Consider the following 20,553-nt stretch of genomic DNA (forward strand, 5'->3'; position numbering starts at 1 on the left):
GACTGCCTTTTCCTTTGAGATCAAACAAAACAAAACAAAATCTAAGAAATTAAGGAAAACCTAGTTTAAGTGAATGAAATGGAAAAACCCTAGAAAAATATACACACTGTTAAGTTTACAGACACACAAGACCACATCAAACTTCCTTAAAAAAAAAAAGCAGTCTATTTATTCTTAAAAACAGTTTTCCCCTGTGTTTGAATAGCTGCTTTCCACTTGCTTTGGAAGCATTTCCTCTCATTTTGGTTATCGGTGTCTGGTGCAGGCGAGAGTCCACTGTGGCGGACTCCAGAGCGGGAGAGGCAGGCCTTAAGCAAGTGCCTAGACACCCAACACCCCCTCTGCAGAGAGCGGAAACCCACGGCGGGCAAGCGCACCACGGCAGGAAAGGACAAGGAAAACGCAGCACACCGGCCAGTAAAAACGACATGCCACGCGCTTCGACCTCCTGGGGGCTGCAGTTATCTGGACTTTTTAAAGCAGTCACACAGTTTAAGAGGGTAAGAAGCTCAACTGGTATTAAGCCTGGAGGAAGGGAAACTGAGACAGAAAAAGGGAGCTGTACTAAACTCAACTGAGTTAATGCCGTTTCTGGGGGCAGATCAAGCACTGTGGCTTCTTCCCTGTGGTGAGAGCAGGGCCGCGGGGTAGGGACAAGGCGGCTTCGCCGGTGAGCACGCGTCTGCTAGCGGGGCCCTCTGGGGGCCTCGGGGTCCTCAGCAATTCTCGCCACCACCCAAAGCCCTCACCAAGCTACGATCCTAAAAGTCCCCCACTTCTCCTGATTGCTGCCAGAATTTGAGAAATGTGGGTCACTTCAGTGAGATCTGAGATACAAAACAAACAATCAGCATGGCAAGAACAGAACTCACAATGTCGAAATGGCCAAAGTTTGAGAAGGGATTTCCCCCAGGGGTGGGGAGGTGAGCTCTTTTCTCCCAGGGGCAGCTGGCAAGGGATGGGCAGAGGGCTCTTCCTCTCCAGAGTCCTTCCACACCCTCCTTTCCAGACCTTGGACAAGGGTTAAAACAAATTTAAAGCACTGGGATGGTGTTTAAACTTGTGGTGTTATAAATCGTTGGTTAGTCTTGTTCAAGCTGATTGTAATTTTGAGCACCCTTCGATTCACTTCAGACTAAACCGACCTATGTGCCGGCTGAGTCCCCATGGCATCTCTGCCATCACTATCCCCAACGCCCACAGTATCGCTGCAAAAGAGGCTTTAAGTGAACGTCCCCTCTGACTTACAGTATCCCCTAAGTCATCGTAAGTGCCTGAAGAACACCAGCAACGTTGACACTGACTTAACACTGAAGATGGAGTCCTTGAAAGTTCGCCTACTTCCAGACTCCTGCTCACACTCCGTGCCTGAGCCCCCGCCGCTCACCCCAGACGCCCGCGGGCAAGCAGCAGGCTGCTGCCACATCCCCTGGCCCTCGACGTTCGGCCGGGGGTCGGCTCTGGGAACTGTCCCATGGCCCTCAGCATGACACTGAGGCAGGCGCCTTGCCCAGGAATTCCCACAGGCCGGAAGCACTCTGTGCCATGGGTCTTGAGTGCCTGCTGTTTACACCAGCCAAGTAGGAAATTCTGTGAGGCGCAGACTCCCTCCCTGTGAGCTTCTGCTAGATGCAGTGGGCTTGCAGGGACAGGCGGGACCAGAGCACACTTTAGAATGCTGAGAACTCAGAGGCGGGGAGAGTTGGCCAGCCCTGAGACGCACATCATGTCTTCCATGGCCCGGCCCCATCACGCTATAAGACGATCACAGCACATTTACTAAGGAGAAAAGTCTCCACTCGTTTCTACCTGACTAAAGCAGTTAGTCTAATTTTATCTCCAGGAGAAAAAATCCTCCATAATTTTAAAGATCAAAACTAGGCCATTCTCTCTACTCCCCACCGAAGCATCTAAAATGACTACTTTTTTCTTGACTCTAACTATAGTTATTTCACAGTAAGTATCTAAAGGGTAAGTAAGTAAATAAAACGACAAAGTGACAACTCAAACATACATAAATACCTTAAATCTCTACAAGGCATCAGTTCAGTAAAACTTGCTCTATAAAGTAGGATAAACACACATTCAGCAGCTTATGCCATAATAACAAAAATTAAAACAAGCCAGGTGCTGAGGTTCTACTCACAACTAATATCATTTCTCCCTAAAATTAATCCATTTTTAAATCAAATAGCTAACTTTAAAGTTAAAATGTGACCCATTCATTATAAGTTCAATAAAGGGTATTTTAAAAAGTTTAAAGCTTAGTACAACTATAAAAAGTGTTATCAATCGTAACAAATGTGACACACCAATGCAAGGCGTGTGTGTGGGGGTGGGGAGTGTGAATCCTGCATTTTATGCATGATTGCTCTGTAAACCCATAACTTCTCTAATAAGGAACAAAAGGAAGGGGGGAATAAAAAATTTTTTTTCAAAAGCTCTACATGTCCTAATTTGAGTGCTTTAGAAAATAACCTTGAATAATTGCAGTATCATAGGCTAATCATTAACTAATACGTCAAAGGCATTTCTACCAATTTGCTAAACCTCATTTTAAAGAGCAGAAAATGAGGCTCAGAAAGTCAGTAATTTGCCCAAGCCACAAACTGAGACCAAAGCAGACCCCAGTCTCTCAATTCATCACTCTTTATTCGATGTTTCATTACCTCACAGCTGATTCACACGTAGTCTGATTCTCTCTTTGAAAGTCTCTAGTAGATGATAATACACGATCTGGCAACACACATCAAACAAGAGCTGCGAAAAACTTTATGTTCTTTGGTCTCATCTCCCTAATTAGGAGACTTTCCTAAAGAAGTAATTTAAGGACTAAATCCCTATTCACTAAGCTGCTTACTTTAAATTGCTTAATGGTAGTGAAAAAAGGAAGGAATCTAACTGTCCCGCACAAGAGGTATGGCTAATTAAGTCACGGCACATGCCTAAATGAAATATTATGCTGTCCCTTAAATAGATGAAAACTATGGAAAAAGATTACATTTATAAAGAAGTACACAAAAGTAACTGCAAACTATTATACAAAGACAAAACCAGAATTCTAATAAAGTGGTTCAGATCATGGCTGGGTTTTTGGTATTCTAATAATTTAAAAACCCAAGTAATACTGTCATATTGTCTTTATATTAATAAAACATTAAACACACACACACACTTTCCCCTAAGAACCCCCAACCCCCAAAATTGTAGCAAATTATCAAAATTTATCCTGGGCAGGGAAAGCAGGACACTGACAAAACAATGCATTGATGGCTCCAGCCTGTTTGAAACTTCCACCCCTCCTCCTGCCCCCGTCTCATGCTTCACTGCCTTTAAACCGTCTCTACTTTTTTCCATAATTACAGCTGATTATTAAAATGGAAATGAGTGACTGGGATAGCCTACTGGGTCTTCATCCCTCAAGCGTGAATGCGTTTTTCAAGTCTGGTAATAAAGGAGATGCTGGACATAACGCGCACAGGTGCTGCGGTGAGCTGGGAGCTGATCCAGTATCTAGCACTGTAAGGTTTTAGATAAGTATGTGCATTAGCTATGCAAACAAAAAGACTAAAAGGTTAAAAATAAATAAAAATGAATAAAAAAATCAAAGCTTATTACAGAGTATGATTACTTGAGGACCCTGAAATTCTGTAGAGGACATAGTATTACTTTCCCATAATCTATACAAAAAAAAAGTTAACATCCTCTTCCAGTCTGTGAGCAAACAGGCCGTCCTCTGAGAAGGACCGTGCGTGTCGGTGCTGAGCACTCCCCCCGAGAGCTCCTCTCAGCTCAAGACTGAGGCAGGGGATCCGAACGGAGTGGCTCACGCTGCTCACGTACAGCAAAGCCAAGAGGGCGCTCCTCTCCGCTCCCGCCTGCCACCTTCCCCACGGAGGAATCAGCGACCCTTTGCCACTCACTCTCGCAAATGGATGCGTTTATTTCAACGACGACGTGACTTCAGAGATGACGAGGTGGGGGGTCTCTGAGAACATGTTAAGGCAGCTGGAGGCGGGACGGGGGCATGAAGGCAAGGGGCGGGCGTGGGGAGAGGAGCAGCCCCTGGGCCCCACCAGGGAGGCCCTCGGGTGGGGTGGGGGCCAGCGTCCTGCCCCCACCCAGACCAGGGTCTGGGAACCATTTTATCACAACGCACCTTTCTATGGAACAGCGCCCACCGGAGACGGAAGTAATGCACTTAAAGACTCCAGGGATGTCTTTTATTTTAAGCCTTTTTGAAAAAATGATTTAGAAAATGTCTCCAGCACAGCAGGCCAAGCTTTCAAAAACATTAACTGTCAAAGCTGTTTGTTATAAGTTAACAAATAACTTACTCACATTAACTTACATATTGGCTTAAACAAGACTTCGTATCACGAGAAACACCATATACCCAGAAGTTATACACTAACTGGTTACCCAGGAGAACACGGGTCAGAGGCTCTTCTTCAAACAAGCAGATCACAGATTCATAAATACATTTGTCAAAACTCATTAAATAAAATGACGCTTAAGATTTGTGCATTTCGCTGTGTATCATTTTTTGGCCACCCCCCCCATTAGAGTTGATGATATGTAAAGACTGGAATATTTAGGGGGAAGGGCCCTGATTTCTAGAAGTATGATATGGATCAGAAAAAAAAAATGGATTGACAGAGGGCTGGAACTAGCTAAACAGCAGCCGCAGGTGATAACGTGCAGATGTGCTGATGACAGAGTCCAGGTCATGTCTTCACTATAAAATTTTTCCATTTTTCTGCATATTTGAAAATACCAATAAAATGATGGAAAGAATTAAAATATAAACACAGAACACAATTTGATGACTTATAAAACACCAATGTCTTCAGGGTTTGTTTTACATTTATAAGCTTTAAGAAAAATATCTGCCAAAATATGATCTTTTAGCATGGATTTTGTTTAAATCCGATTATCAGCATTTACTTTAGGTCTTACATTATTCAGCCTTTACTGCGATGAACTTTTCTTCCAGAAACACTGACACCAGCCTCCTAAATTTCAGCTCAGCTCCGCCAATGCAGATTTTCAAGCACAGCTGTAACTGGGCCATCCTATATATTCTTTTTGCATAAGCAACAGTATCCAGCAAAACGCCTCCAGTTGTTAGCTTGGTAAAAGCAATGCCCGAGACCATAGTTAGCTCCCAAAATTATACTGCAAAGCCAAAATCCAACTAGCACGTGCAGACCTGCCCGTCTGGAGCGTGGGCGCCTACTGGGCAACCTGCAGGAAGGCGCAGGGTGGAGGCCCTGTGGGCAGGCTGTGCACGGCCCCGGCTGCCATCTCTACGTTAACACATCCAGGCCTTCTCACTTCAACCTTTCGTCATGTAACATGCAGCTTTCCACGCAGACTGATCTCTCCGGGCTCACCACCCCTCAAAAACAATGCTTTACACAATAAATATTTCTATAACTTGTTTTGCCCTCCATGAGAAACATTTCAGTGTCTTAGCACTGCCATTTAAAAGACAGTTTGTCCTTTCCTTCCTAGGAGATTTTGCAGAGCCTGGAACCCGGTGAGACCCGATGAGACCAGGTGAGGCCCCATGCGGCCTGCTGAGGCCCGGTGCAGCCCTGTGAGGCCAGGGTAGGCCCAGTGTGGCCCTGCGAGGCCGGGGGAGGCCCAGTGTGGCCCTGCGAGGCCGGGGGAGGCCCAGTGTGGCCCTGCGAGGCCAGGGGAGGCACCGTGAGGCCCCGTGAGGCCAGGTAAGTCCCCGTGAGGCCGGGGGAGGCACTGTGAGGCTTCGTGAGGCCGGGTGAGGCTGGTCAGTGTGCTGCTCCAGCTTAGGGGTGCAGGGGATGCCCCAGCGGCTTCATCAGCCTCACCCGCCTACCCCGGGCAGGTGGGCCGGGAGAGTCCGGGAGGAGAGAGCCTCCCCCTCTTCTGCTTCCTAAGATGGGGTGCTGCCGTTTCCCACACAAGCCTGGCCCAGCCCCGCGAGGGAAGGACTAGGTGACAGAAGAGGCACCCGCAGGGCACGCTGTGTGGGGGAAGCCCTCCCAGCCATGTGACACTTCAACGCAACAGCACACACTCCTAAATCTCATATTTTCCTTTAAATCCCACCCCCCAAATTTAACAAGAGATGATACAGCTTTCAAAAGGATTTACCAAAGAATTCCTTTCAATGGCAAGACTCCCTGGTACACTTAACTTTGGTACTTTACAAACATCCACTTTATTAAGGTTTTCAGGAAGAGAGCACAGAACGAAACCCGCATGAACCCGGGACGCACCAGCAGGCACACCAAAGGCACAGTCTGCGTTTCTCCAGATATTTAAGCCAGAGGACAGCGTCCGATGTTGAAATAGTAACAGCACCTTACAATCCAACCGCTTCTGTCATCTTACCTGAGCGCGGGACACGCCATAAGGGAAGCAAGGCAGGGAGTCTTTTCCCTGCCACAGAGGAAGCTAAACTACACGAAGGAATTCCTCTCCCATCCTCTCAGACCCGTTTCACAAGACGCTGCGGACGGGAGGGAGAGGGGACGTGTATGGGCAGAATCGAGCATTCCTGTTGTTTGGAAAAATTACAGCCAAGAGAACCAATTACCTGGGAAAAGAAAAAGTCTCTAAAAACCCAGGCTACCTTAAATATGACTGTGCCTTAAAATACACGTCTGTATTATATATACTTTACATATCGCATATACATTATCTACACACTTTCATCTGGGAAAAAAACATGCCGAGACTTCTTTACCCACAAAATGTCACTACCTCATGCTGAATCTTCCCAAAGGAACCTAAAACATCATTGGGTTCACGCTATCACAGCGGTAACTACAGGAGGGTGAAAACAATTTGCCCTTGCCTATTCATAAAAACAAAACTAACATTCAAACCAAATAAGGCAAGTACTCACTTCTTAAAGACTGGCTTCAAAATATTTTAATGAAAACACTGTTTCTTTCACTTCTTTTCTCTTTTATTTTTGCCCTAAAGTTTAATAACTGAAAAAAAAGTCAAATAATTGCAACATATCAAAACTAAAGTTGGTAACATGTACTTTCCATCTCAAAGGACAGAAAGTAAACTTTAAAAAAGCAAATTTTTATGGAGTAATTTGCCTTTTTAGCACTTTGTGGCAATTTCAGTAATTGCTAGGCACTTGCTTTGCAAGTAAAGAAAAACACAGGGCTGGGAAAGACCTTCAAGACTGCTTAGGCCATTCCCCTTGCTTCCAGGCAGGATAACTGAATACATATATACTCTTTGGATGGAAATTGATGAAAATTCCTTCAGTACAAAAATATCCTCTTCTGTGACTCCTTTCATCTTTAGCATCATCTTTCTCCTAATCTCTTAACCAGTTCCTACTGAAAAATCTGCAATCTTCAAAACATCTCTGGCATAAAGTATAATGTGGAAGGTATTTAATGAATTGGGAAGACACTAAAAGCTTTATCAAAGCTGACTGTGCAAGAACTGTTTCATTTCCATATTTTATTACCCATTTACTTGTTAAAAACACTATTACCAGCAGGTGCCCCCATATCTGCATCCTCAACTCTTGACAACTTCTCATTTGTATTTTCTTTTAAAACCCTTCATGAGGCTACAGTGCTGGGCTGCCCCGCAGCTCCTGGTCTGGCAGGGTCCCACTCCTGAGCACGGGTTCATCAGGCCAGACTGGGGTCCAGCCCCACCCCGGCCCGACCTGGGCCCCACCTGTGCAGCACCAGACACCTGCCCTACGTCTACTGCGGCACATCTCAAAGCAGCTGGACGTCCCCATACTCCAGGACGCAAAACTGTCCATGCCACTCTGTGCGGCCACCAGCTGCTACCGCAAACCAGAAGAGACCTTTGAGCCTTCGCTCATTGATTTCAGCTATGTCAGCAACACAAGGGTGCATAAAGGAAACTGAAAAAAACTACTACATCACAAAACATTTACAACTTAAAGAAAATAATCTCTTCTAAATCCCTAAAAGCAAAATAAATCATTCATTTTTCACTGGTTTCTCATATTTCACGGCTTATAATTCTGCAGACTCAATCTTAATCATGTTCTAAAAATCAGATTTCTTTAGAGCTGTGAATTTATTCAAATAAACACTACAGTGTAATTACCTTATAATATTTAACTGCACAGTTACTGACCATGCAACATTAAGCCCAACATACCACAACACTGAAAAGACCCACTTGAAATTCAAGATTCTTTTTAATGTAATATGTTGATCAAAAATTATTTTGGCTGTCTAAAATGTATCCCCGAAAGGATTACTTGACAAGGTCTTAACGTCTGCATGAGGGAAATGAAATGCCTGTACTACCTGTGACAAGACACGCCCCTTGTCAGGGGTGGGACATGTCACCCCCGGTCACCGCTCACCACGAGTGCACAGGGTGTCGGCAGTGCCTGAGGCAGAGAAGCCACGCATCAGACAAAGCCTCAGCAGCTTACTACAGACGGAAGGGGAGAGTTCTAGACCGGTATTTGTGATACATTATGCACAAAGTACATTTTATTATAGACGGAAGACGAGTAAAATTCTGTCTTAATTAGCCAATTCCCTCATAAGAACCCTGTCCAATTCCCAAATGGTCTCAGGCCCCACCTCCCACCGTTTCTGGTTTTTTAAAGACAGAGAAAATGTTTCTTTTCAAATCTATAGGTCATACATTTGTTAATACTGGAAAACACTTCTCTCTCTTTTTTAAGAATGGGTATTCCAGTTCAAATTTCTTCTTTACTTTGGTTCGTTTTTCCTTTAAGCAACTATTAGTGTCAGCTGTTTAATCTGTATGGTGTCTTACAACTGTACACGTGCACGAGACTGCATCTGCCACCACCACGGCAGGTCCTTCTCGGTACAAATGATTAGCGCGCACAGCTGCATTCTGTGCTACGTTTCAAGGAAAAAGCACTTCAGTGTTGTGTTTGCCACAAGACTTAAAAACACATCTATGTACACCCGTTTCTTAAAGTCCACAAAAAGTTAGGTTTCCTCCTGGAGAAAATTATAAGCTCCAATGAAACTGCTGCAGATGTGCGTGTCACACGAGTGCTTACGGTTTGGAAAAGGCACAAACGAGTAATAATAAAGCTTTACTCACTCCTGAGGTGATCTTCATCCTATGCATTTTCTCTCTCTCTACAGAATATATGACTTTTTGCCACTTGAGTCTTTTTCTTTATATAGGCAGAAATTTCAAATCTTTGGGTGTTTAAGAAATTAAAACCACAAATTGTGTGAGTCCCTGAAACAGTAAATTACATCATCACTCGCTTTGGCATCAGATTTTGGGTTGGGGGTGGGTATTGGATAAGATATACAGAAATAAATTTTTAAAGTGGTAAGAACATATCATAAATCAGTTTTCCCCAATGTGCATAAGTGAGATAAAAGATTTAACTTCAACAAAAATTATTTATAAAGTATAAAGAAAAACATTGTCTAACACTGATGCTGAAGGAGGGAAACGGATGAATTTAGAGGAACTAGGTCTTACTTCACGGGCATATTAGCTTATGAAAAATGAATTTTATGACTTAAAAATTTTTTTCTTCACAAAAAGTTTTAGCAAATGTAACTCAATGCCAGAAATCCAAATACTTGAAAAATAAAGCAATGTTCAAAATAAGCAAAGTAAAAAGCCAACTCGTGTTTGCTGTGTTTGAACAGCCCTGTTCGTGACTGTCAACACTCTTGCTGCTACTATGTCCTCACATGCGTGTGAAAGTTCTCTGGGGTTTTATTTTGCCTTTGAAAATCTTAGAGTGTACTGCTTAGGCACTAGGCAATGGTATTAGGCAGTGGTATTACATCCCTCCAAAAGTTTTATATTAAAAACTTACATATTTATGACCCGTATTTTCAAGCTTCAACTTCTGGTCAAGACCAAAGGGAGAGATGTTTATCTGGTGCAAAATTTTTGTTCTAGGTAGCACATTATCTAACTTAACTTGTTTACCTGAACTCCATGAGCACAAGGGCCCTTGAATAGAGTGTGTGATCTTGTAGGTTAGTACAGGTTAGTGATGCCCTGATATATCCCAGACTAACTTGGGCAGAGAATAAAAAGGTATTTGCAAAGTCCCCTTGCGGCACTGGGGAGAAAGGAGGAAATATTCAACTTCCCCATCTAGGGAATTCCTGATATTCTTGCAAGCAGTGGGGACAACCAATCCAACAGGCTAAGCCCTCGATCTTGTGGTTCGCCCCCATGAAGATTCTCCCTGCAGAGGAGAAGCTGAGCCTACTTACAATTATGCCTAAGAGTCGCCCCCAGAGAACCTCTTTTGTTGCACAGATGTGGTCTCTCTCTCTCTCTAAGCCAACTTGGTAGGTGAACTCGCTGCCCTCACCCCTACTTGGAAAATGACTCCCAGGGGTATAGGCGTCCCTGGCAACGCGGGCAAGACTCTCAGGGATGAGCTGGGACCCGGCATCATGGGATTGAGAAAGTCTTCTTGACCAAAAAGGGGAAGAGAGAAATGAGACAAAATAAAGTGTCAGTGGCTGAGAGATTTCAAACAGAACTGAGAGGTTGGGGGTTATTGTCATGCATTATATAGATATCCCTCTTTGGTTTACTATGTTTGGAGAGGCTGGAGGAAGTGCCTGAAACTGCAGAGCTGTGTCCAGTAGCCTTGATTCTTGAAGACGAGTATATAATGATACAGCTTTTACTATGTGACTGTGATTGTGAAAACCTGTGTCTGATGCTCCTTTTATCCAGGGTATGACCAGATGAGTAAAAAACAACAATAACAATAAGGATTAAAAATAAATAAATAATAAGGGGAGATAAAAGGTAAAAATTGGGTAGATTGAAATACTGTGGGTCAGTGAGGGGGAGGGATAAGGGATTTGGGATGTATGAGTCGTTTTTTTTTTTTTAATTTTTATTTCTTTTTCTGGAGTGATGCAAATGTTCTACAAATATCACATAATCTGCATTTCTTCCCAGAGTTGTGGCTGTGTCCCTTTTTTTGTTACCATTTAAAGGTTAGCTACGCAATGTGAAGTTAGGAACAAACCACTTTAAATCAATTGCTGGAAGCAGCCCGACCACCGCACACAATTCCAGCGCGGGCACCCGTCCTCCATGAGCGGGTTGCCTGTGGCGCCGCCGGCTGGAGGCCCAAAGCCCGGTCCTCAGGGTACCCGCAGGGGCCCGGCTCACCACTCCCAAATGAGCATGCTAACTACACACGGTGCACCAGCGCTGACGCAGCGAGTTTGAGACCGCTGGCATCGCTGTTCCCAAAGCATCGCATTTAAAATGCAAGTCAAGGTAGGTGCGAGCTTTCCGTGATGTTCTCGCTGAAGCACAACAGGACCCACTTCATCACCATGTGGAAAACAGCAAAGTGCAATGATCATAAGTATTTTGTATCTACAAAGTTGACAATTTCAAGAAATGAAACTAGAAACCAGATTCATTCAACATCCGCTGGACCATGAACAACTCCCCAGGATTCCTGTCTTCAAGCTCACTTTCTGGTCGGAGGTGAAAAGTCAGACCCACTCCCACCAGAGCCACCCGAGAGGACACGCGGGAGGGGCTCTGCAGCCAGGCTACGTCCCCGCAGCACGCGCTCTGCAGTGGAGGGCTCCGACACCGCTCACGACCGAAATCACTGAGCACAACCCGAAGACCTGATGCTTTCTACCAAAACTCAAGAGGAAGAAACCTGTGTAAACACCATCATTAGATAACTACCTGTGGTCATTCCTTCTAAATTACTGTGAAGTTGTGACATAAATAACCACCCTGCATATGACTGCCTAATGAAGCCGTGAGAGGCTGTTCCAGGCAGCTACTCACAAATGATGCCGCGCAGAGAGAAACTGCTACACAGACATGATGAAGTACTGGAACTACTTAAGTCTCAAGGATTAAAATCTAGCAAGGACAAGTCTTCTTCCCTAGCAACGGAAACCGACCAGCCCACAGGAGGAGCGGGCAGGGGCCTGCTCCATCCCACAGCCACAGGGTCTGCGGTGAACACCAGGTCCCCAGAGCCAAGAGCAGACGGGAGGTAACATGGTCACCTTTTCCTTCCTGGGAAGAGCTGTCGCCGCTGACGCCAGCACATGTGCTACGTGCGCTGTGTGCTATTGCACACCTCTGGACTCGGGTCTGTCGCTGCCCTGCCACAGGGAGCCGGGGGCCAGGTGCACTGCTGAAGGCCCCCCGGCAGGTGCACGGCTGAGCGGCCATCAGAGGCCGGCACGGTCAGCCAGACTCTCTGTACTGGTCCTTTCTGACCTTCTGTCCTAAATGAGGGCCTTTCCTGGGCGTTGAAATGTCTTATTTTATGAAACGATGGTAGATGGTGGGTTCCTTTTTCTTTTAAATAGTTTTATTTAGAAAAAGTCAAGTTGGCAACATGACAGCAGCCCTCCCAACCCTTACACAAACAAGCAAAACCAGATCCATGAGATGCAGCCACTGCTGAGGATGAAAAGGAGCCAGTGAAAGTTATTAAAAACAGGGAGTTATGAAACCAGGCCTGAATTTAGACAGATAATTCTGTTAGCTAAGTGGTGAATGGATATGAGGGGCATAAGACCAAAAAAAGGGGAACTTGGCATGGTTCCTGCATAAATCCAGGTAGGCAAAAACTAACGTAGGAGGGACAGAGGAGGGGAAATGATTCTGGAAATGTCAGAGTAGACACAGGGAGAGGGAAGGCATCAAGGATAATCTCTGATTCTATCCTGGATGACAGGCAGGGAAAGTGTCACTACAAGCTGAGAAAGCACAGGAGGACAAACCAACTCGGAGAGGAAGACAGCATATTAAAGCTAGGACTGTCAGTCTGGATGTGAGGGGGGCATCTGAGCAGGGGGCTTGGTAGACAGGTGAACACATCCGAGCAGTGCAGGGAAGGGGTCTCGGTTACAGAAATAAATTTCAGAATCATCAACATGGAGATGGCAGTTGAAATCCTAAGAGTAGAGGAGATTTCCCAGAAACAAAGTGCAAGCAAAGTGGTGAGTTACAGACAGAACCCTAGGGGACAGGAACCCCTAAGAGGCCATCAAAGGAAGCTGAGCGCACACGACAGACAAGGAAAGCAAGGAACACAGGGCAATATTTGGTGCCATGGAAGGACAGGTAACAGGTTTTAAGAGGTGAGAAGAAGAGGATAACTGCTTACACCAAATGTCACAGAGAGGTCTCTTAACATTGGGGCAGAAAAGGATTCACTCAGTTACCCGAGTCAACAATGACCTTGACAAAAGCAACTTCTGTAGACTGAGGACAGAGGCCAGCAGCGTGGGCTACAAGTCGAGGGGATGGAGGGCCAAGTTGAAGAGGACAGGCGGGGGGGCTACACTTGGAAGAGAGGGGAAGACAGGAAGAGATGGCAGCAGAGCTCTGAAAGGCAAACTCCTTTACGAGGGCCACGCATCAGCAGGGAGATTACACGAGAGCCGTGGGGGGGGGGGGGGCCATCAGGACGAGATTCATCAAGGTCACGGAATGCCAAATGTGTTCAACAGCAAAGGTGCAAGAAGTGTCAAGGCGCACGCCAGTCTTAGGGTGGAAAAAAGGCAGTAAACAAGAGTGTGGAAGAGATAAGTGCAAGGGCAGGGAAAGGGGCGTCAACAAGACCATGCCAGGCGGCCCCAACATCCTCGATAAAGGCAGCAAACGATCTGCTGAGAGAAAGAAGTGGGAAATTGAAAGGAGGTCTGGGAGATAATGAGGAATGCTTACGATAATCATTAAGAAATATAAAAGGACTAATCCCTGACCTAGCCTGGCTGAAGTCGGAGACCATAATTTTTAATCAGCTACATTGAGGTACTCTACAAACACAATCAGTCCTAAGCATGTCGTTCAGTGAGTTCAGACGGACGTGTACTCCGGTGTAACCACCTCAGGTCGTGCCACAAGACACGCTCATCCCTCCGAAGTGCTCCCATCTACAAACACAATCAGTCCTAAGCATGTCGTTCAGTGAGTTCAGACGGATGTGTACTCCAGTGTAACCACCAAAGACACGCTCATCCCTCCGAAGTGCTCCCATCTACAAACACAATCAGTCCTAAGCATATAGTTCAGTGAGTTCAGACGGATGTGTACTCCAGTGTAACCACCTCAGGTCGTGCCACAAGACACGCTCATCCCTCCGAAGTGCTCCCATCTACAAACACAATCAGTCCTAAGCATGTAGTTCAGTGAGTTCAGACGGATGTGTACTCCAGTGTAACCACCTCAGGTCGTGCCACAAGACACACTCATCCCTCCGAAGTGCTCCCACGTGCCCTCGTCCACCCTGCTCCAGACACCCACCGATCTGCTTTCTCTCACGACTGGTTTGTCTCTCCTAGAGCTTCATATGAACAGAATCATTCATTTATATTTTTTTGCACTTGACTTTTCACCTAAGAGAATGCTTCTGAGGGCCACACAAACGTCAAGACAAGAACTCTGCTCTGTTCACTGTTACTGGTATTTCACAGCACGAACACAGTATACGGATACAGCCCAAGTTATTTCCCCCCAGCGGAGAGACACCGGGGTTGTTTCCAGCTCACGACTACAATGAGTGAGCAGCGCTGCCACACACACTCATGGACAAGTTTTCGTGTGCACACATCCCCTCATTTCTCCTCGTAAATGCCTAACGCTGAGATCGCTGGGTCTCAGGGTAAGTGCATATTTATAAGACATTTCCCCAAGAAACTAGAAATGGCCAAAAAGCAAGGATAAGATGCTCAACGTTGTTAATCATCAGGGAAATGCAAACCAAAATCACCATAAGAAAACATCCTACATTCACTAAAAGAGGCAATGACAAGTACTGACAAAGGGTGAAGAGCTTTGCACTTTCACACGTTGGTAGAAATGTAAAGTGGCACCACCACCACAGAAACCAGTTTGGCAGTTCTTCAAAGAGCCAAGCGCATCACTGCACTGCCCAGCAACTCCACCCCGAAGCTCACACCCAAGAGCAAGGGAAGCACGTCCACACGACCGGTACAGGAACTCACAGCAGCACTAGTCATAAGAGCCAGAAGGTGGGAACAACCCAAGGTCTGCCAATCGATGGATGAACAAAACAAGGGACACTCATAGTGGAATATTACACTGCCAGGAAAGAGGAACGAAAGACTGACATATGCCACAAGCATGAAAATTTTCTGAAAACATCATGCTAAGTGAAAGGAATCAGTCTTATATTATACAATTCCATTTATGTGAAATGTCCAGAAGAGGCAGATTCACAGTTAGAAAGCAGACTAGTGGTTTCCAGGGCGTTGGGCGAAGGGTGAAATGCAGAGTGACTACTAACGGGCATGAGGTCTCTCTCTGAGGTGATGGAAATATTCTAAAATTAGATAGTGATGATGGCTGCACAATTCTGTGACTGTACTAAAAACCACTGAATTGTATACTTTATAGTAGCCACTTACATGGCATGAGAATTTTATCTCAGTAAAGCTGTTATTAAGAAAAATAAAAGGGGGTGGAGGAAGGATTACTCTAGAAGTAGGGGAGTTAGCACAGTGCACACACCCTGAGTGCGGTAAAGCAGGACAATGAAGGGTCTTTACTGAGGCAGGTTCAAAGGAGACAGTGCCTTCAGGAGACAGTTCTCGGGTAAGATTAAGAGAGATTCTTCAAGACTAAGCTAGAGGGAAGTTCACAGTGGAGCTAGAGTCTCAAAGACACAGCAAAGAGAGTACAAAAGAGAAGTCAACTGTGGAAGAAACCAGCAAGCAAGAGATGGTAAGGATAAGAAAACACGATGGTGGATAGCTATCAGGGATTGGTGGCTGGCAAAACATCTGTTTTCTGACCAAGAATTATTTGGAAGTAATTGGTCTGAAAATCTCAACTTTGTCACCGGTCATTCTGGTACCAGACTGGCTGGGGGAGGGGGACAGGATGAGCTGTCCCAGGCAATACGTGGACTGCTCCTAGGAAAGGTGGCATTTCTTCCGGTTACGCGCTGCCTGTGAGAATGTGCGGCAGCCGCCTCTGTGGTCTGACACACGCCTGGCACCACACGCCTGACACCGAGAGGGGCAGCAAGGCGAGCCAAATACAGAAGCTTCCACATTCCCAGTAAAGACGAGTGCTCTGATTTAGGAGGTGAACAGGGTCAAAGCTATGGGCAAATGAGCTAGAAAATGGTTACAGTATTTTTTTTTTTTTTTTTGGCATCAGCAGGCTCCGGGAATCAAACCCAGGTCCCTGGCATGGCAGGCGAGAATTCTGCCACCGAGCCACCACTGCGTCACCCTTACACACTTACTTTTAAGACCTAGATTATGCAGCATATTTAAAATAAAACATGAAAACCCCAAGTCACTGGAGGAAACACGGATAGCAAAGGGCCCCTACCGAGGGTCCCTCATGTCTCTGGGAGCCCAGCCTCTCTGCAGAAGGCTCACAGATGGGCACTCATCCGCGGTCCTGCAGTCGTGTGCAGATTGGGCAAGCCTGCCCTGAAACCACAGCTTCTCTTCCCCCTTCCGGCCTCAACTCTTGCTCCTCCTGGCAGGGCTGTGCCTTCCAGGTCACTAAGGAAGAATTCTGCTTGGCAGGCACTAGTCTCTCCTTGGGAGGAGACAAACAGAAGCAACCCTGCAACAAGTAATGAGAACACACCTCCTCCCAGGACTCTGTCCCCCTCTTCCCAGAATGTGAGTTCCGCTTCAAGACTAACCTATAAACTCAAGACAGGTTCCAGATTCCAGAGACACCCAGACAACTTCCAGCTTTCCACTTTCATTTTAAAACAAATAGGGAACAAAGAACAAACCCTGAATGGGAGATATAAACAAGCTAAAGCCTTTGGCATCGTCTTTTATTTAAAACTATTCCATTTAAGGATTCCACAAATAAATTCATATAAAGCAAGAATGAGCAAAGAATAGAGTTTCTCACTAAGACCTAAAAGCTTAAAGCCCGATAAAGTAAATCTGTACACTGAAGGTTTATGCAAAACACAGGTGATGATGATGATAGCTGTAATAATGATGAATATTAGTAGGTTATACATTTTAAAGAAATTCTGCAGGACCAAATATCAACCTGTTAAAAGTGGCTGTCTCTCTTTATATATGTTATATTTCACAATAAAAAATGTCAAAAAAAAAAAGTGGCTGTCTCTCAAGAATAGGATTATAACTAACTTTTATTTTCCACATTACACATGTACTGTACTGCTTGAATTTTTCCACATAATTTTTGTAATCAGAAAAAAAAGATGTCTTTAAAAAGATGACACAAGAGAAGAAATATGAAAACTATAAAGACTGACTGAAAAATCAGAAGCTTTAGTCCAACCATTTCACTGTGTCTGTCCCTAGTTTTTTCCACATTCAGGATATGTAAGATTTCTTGAGAAATGTTTGTTCTAAATGTTTAATCTATTAGCCTTTCAGACCCCTAACATTATTCTCTAGAGAGCCAAGAAGTCCTTGGGTTTTAGAAGGACTGCTGAGCTACCATGGGCGCCAGTCTGGACTGGGCTTACTGGGAAGGGGACACACGGTGCCAACTGCAGCTTCTGCTACGAGGTAAAAGCGAAACTCAGAAACACATGAAGCCCAGCTTCTATTTACTTATCTACTCATATCCAACTCAGTTTCAGGAAGGATTTCAGAAGGTCTGGCAGACAATAAAACCTCCGAGTCCCTGAGGCTGTGCTGCCCTTTCCTGAGGACGGCCGGAGCCCCTTCCCCGCGGCAGCCGGCCACAGGACGGAGGGAAACCAGCCTGCACGGCTTACCCCTGAAGGACAGCACACCCACAGCTCACCTGAAAAGGCCGGGAAAGGTGTTTTCTTTTTCTTTTTTTGTTAACTACTGGCATCAAAGAAAGCTCTGCCATAACGGTAGCTGGATATGAGCCTAAGAAATAGGCGCGCGAGTCCAAAGCCCAGCAAGAAGATGTTGCGCTATCAAGATTCCAGATTTCAGAAAGAAGGTTGAGGAACACACGAGGAAGTGACAGGCGAAGCAGAGGAGTCGATCACAGCGTGAGAAGCCATCAGTGAGGTCCACCAGACCTGGGACGTACCAGACTTCTACAGCACGATCCTAAATACGCTCCAAGGGCGAAAGGAGCGCATGGACACAGAGTTTCAGGAGAACGGCAGATGGACACAGGGAGGACGTCCGTGCAGAGCTGAGACTATGAGAAGGACCCCAGCAGCTGCAGTCCACAGCTGCGGACATCAGAAGCCTCTACCAGCTCCACAGAGAAGGCATCAGTGAACGCGAAGACAAGACAACTGAAATAATCCATCTGAGCAGAGGCTAAAGGAAAGAATGAAGGAAAATGAACAGAAATCCACAACTTCTCTAATAAAGAAAACACTCATGACCAAACAGAGGCTGAGGAGCGTGCGGGACATGCCATCGAACTTACCAGCATATGCTCTGTGGTCGCGCCAGAAAGAGAGAGAGAAGAGAGAATGTTCATAGAATCACGGCTGAACATTTCCCAAATGTAATGAAAGACAGGACAGACACTTCCAGACTCCAGACGGGGTACATGCAAACAGGCCCACACTGCGCCCGCCCAGAGTCAAACGGCTGGATGCCCAAGATGAAGGGCAAACCCTGAAAGAAGCGCGTGTGTCCTGCACACGGGAGCCTCAGGAAGACCGAGCGCCAACTTCTCACTGGAAACCATGGAGGCAAGAAGCCAGCGGGAAGACATAGTCAACGTGCTGAACTTACATCGCCAAAAAATCGCCAACCCAGAATTCCGTACCTGGAAAAAATGTCCTTCAAAAATGAGGGGCAGAGGGGGTGCAAGCGCAGCACAGCGGGAGAATTCTCGCCTGCTATGCGAGAGACCTGTGGACCCCTCCCCCCAAAATTAACAAACGGGGTTGCAATATCAGCGGCCTATACAGCATTCTATCAAACGTTTTACAGAACCCAGATTCAAGAAAACCAGAGGCAACAAGAAAATACTTTCTTAAAACAATTAAAGCCAGCAACTAGGTATAAGCTGTTATTCTGTTTTTAATTAAAACAACTAAATGACTACCCAAAATTGAAAATTCCCACAACCGATTAGGACACAAAATCAAATCATTTTTTTAAAGCACATAAAAAGAAACAAAAATTTACACTAAGTCAAAAAACAAGCAGAACACGAGTATCCTCTTTCCACAGCCCCCCGTGAAAGTGCTCTGCGTGGGGGTGCAGGCACCCCAGAGCCCCACAAAGGATGGTGAAAACCGGAAGCTCAACATCAGCTAACCCCTTAGACAGGGCACTCACTGACGGGCTATGACCAAAAGTCAAGCCAAGAAGAGAAGCTGAAGATTAAAACACTCAAACAACAACCCTCTCCCCAAACGAGGAAGAGAACAAAAAGGAAAAGGTATCAAAAAGAGTGGCAGAGAGAGTACCAGGGAAAAGGCTCCAGGAAAGCAGGGACACGTGCGGGAGACGGAACACAAAGGGGAAAGAAAGCAGCAGGCGGGCGGCTCCTGCGCAGCACGCGCCCGGGGCTGGCCTGTCCTGGCCTCAGTTCTGGGCGCCGACCCGGCGGGTCCCACAGACCTCCACAGCCTGGGCTCTGCGGCTTCCCAAAGCACAGGTGGACCCCTAGAGTAGACAGACCCTGGCCCGAAGCCGTCCGCTCTTACAGGCCACTGTCCACTAAAACAGAGCACAGGAGCAAAGCAGCGGAGGGCAGAGCAGGTGGTGGGGTCCTCTCCAGAGGGGCAAGTCCTCCCTGCACTCAGGCCCTCCAGGCTTCAGCAGGGCCCTCAGCAGCCAGACCCCCGCCTCCCTGCTGTCCCTGTGGAGGTCACCGCATCGTAGAAGAGAACTTTTTGCCCCCCCACCGCTAGTTTCAAAGTTAATGAAATGGTCTCTCATTGCCCTTTAAACATTAATGAAATATTCTTTACTTCCAAATCTAAGAAATCTGGTACCAACTTTATTACTGGCTTAGTGCTGAAGCTAAAGTATTAAAGAACTTAAAACCTGACCAGCCCTCTTTCTATTTTCTACTGTTTTCATGCAAATCGAAGTTCTAAGTACGTTCAGGATTGCATTTGCTATCCAGCAAACACAACTTACCGACTAATAAGGCAACACAAAGCTGAGCTGTGTTCCTTCCAGCCTTCATCGAAGCAAAAACCTGCTTCTCTCTGTAGGCATCACCCAACAGTTTAATCATTTCAGCTATTGTCTCCTGACCATTTCCACACCAGACATGCTGGTGTTGTAAGTGTAACGAGAGCTGGACACAGAAAGGAAGGCGGCATAGTTTCTAACCGATAGAACTGGCTAGGCAACAGTGCAGGGTTAGGTGCTTTCAGTGTTGCCCACACACTGTGGATTTTTAATTACATAAATTATAGGCTACTGAAGACTTCCTATCCATGGTATTACCTCCTTTGGTCAGTTTCATTAGATGGTAAAAAGATGAAACAGTCCCATAACTTTTATTAGTTCCTTCTTAAAATCATAATATTGGAGACACAGCTTTTTAGGATCTCTGACTTTGCATCCATCTTCAAGTCTGCCTTGGCCCATTCTATTTATCACATTATATACACTATATTTA

At 45.7% G+C, this 20,553-nt stretch overlaps 1 protein-coding gene across 2 annotated transcripts in view; it reads right to left on the bottom strand.

Annotated features, from left to right (window-relative positions):
- The window catches only part of FAM120A (family with sequence similarity 120 member A), a 121,870-nt gene that overhangs the window by 73,486 nt on the left and 27,831 nt on the right, over positions 1 to 20,553 (bottom strand). The window lies entirely within an intron of this gene.

Source organism: Tamandua tetradactyla, chromosome 2, assembly GCF_023851605.1.
Source record: "Tamandua tetradactyla isolate mTamTet1 chromosome 2, mTamTet1.pri, whole genome shotgun sequence".
Taxonomy (NCBI): domain Eukaryota; kingdom Metazoa; phylum Chordata; class Mammalia; order Pilosa; family Myrmecophagidae; genus Tamandua; species Tamandua tetradactyla.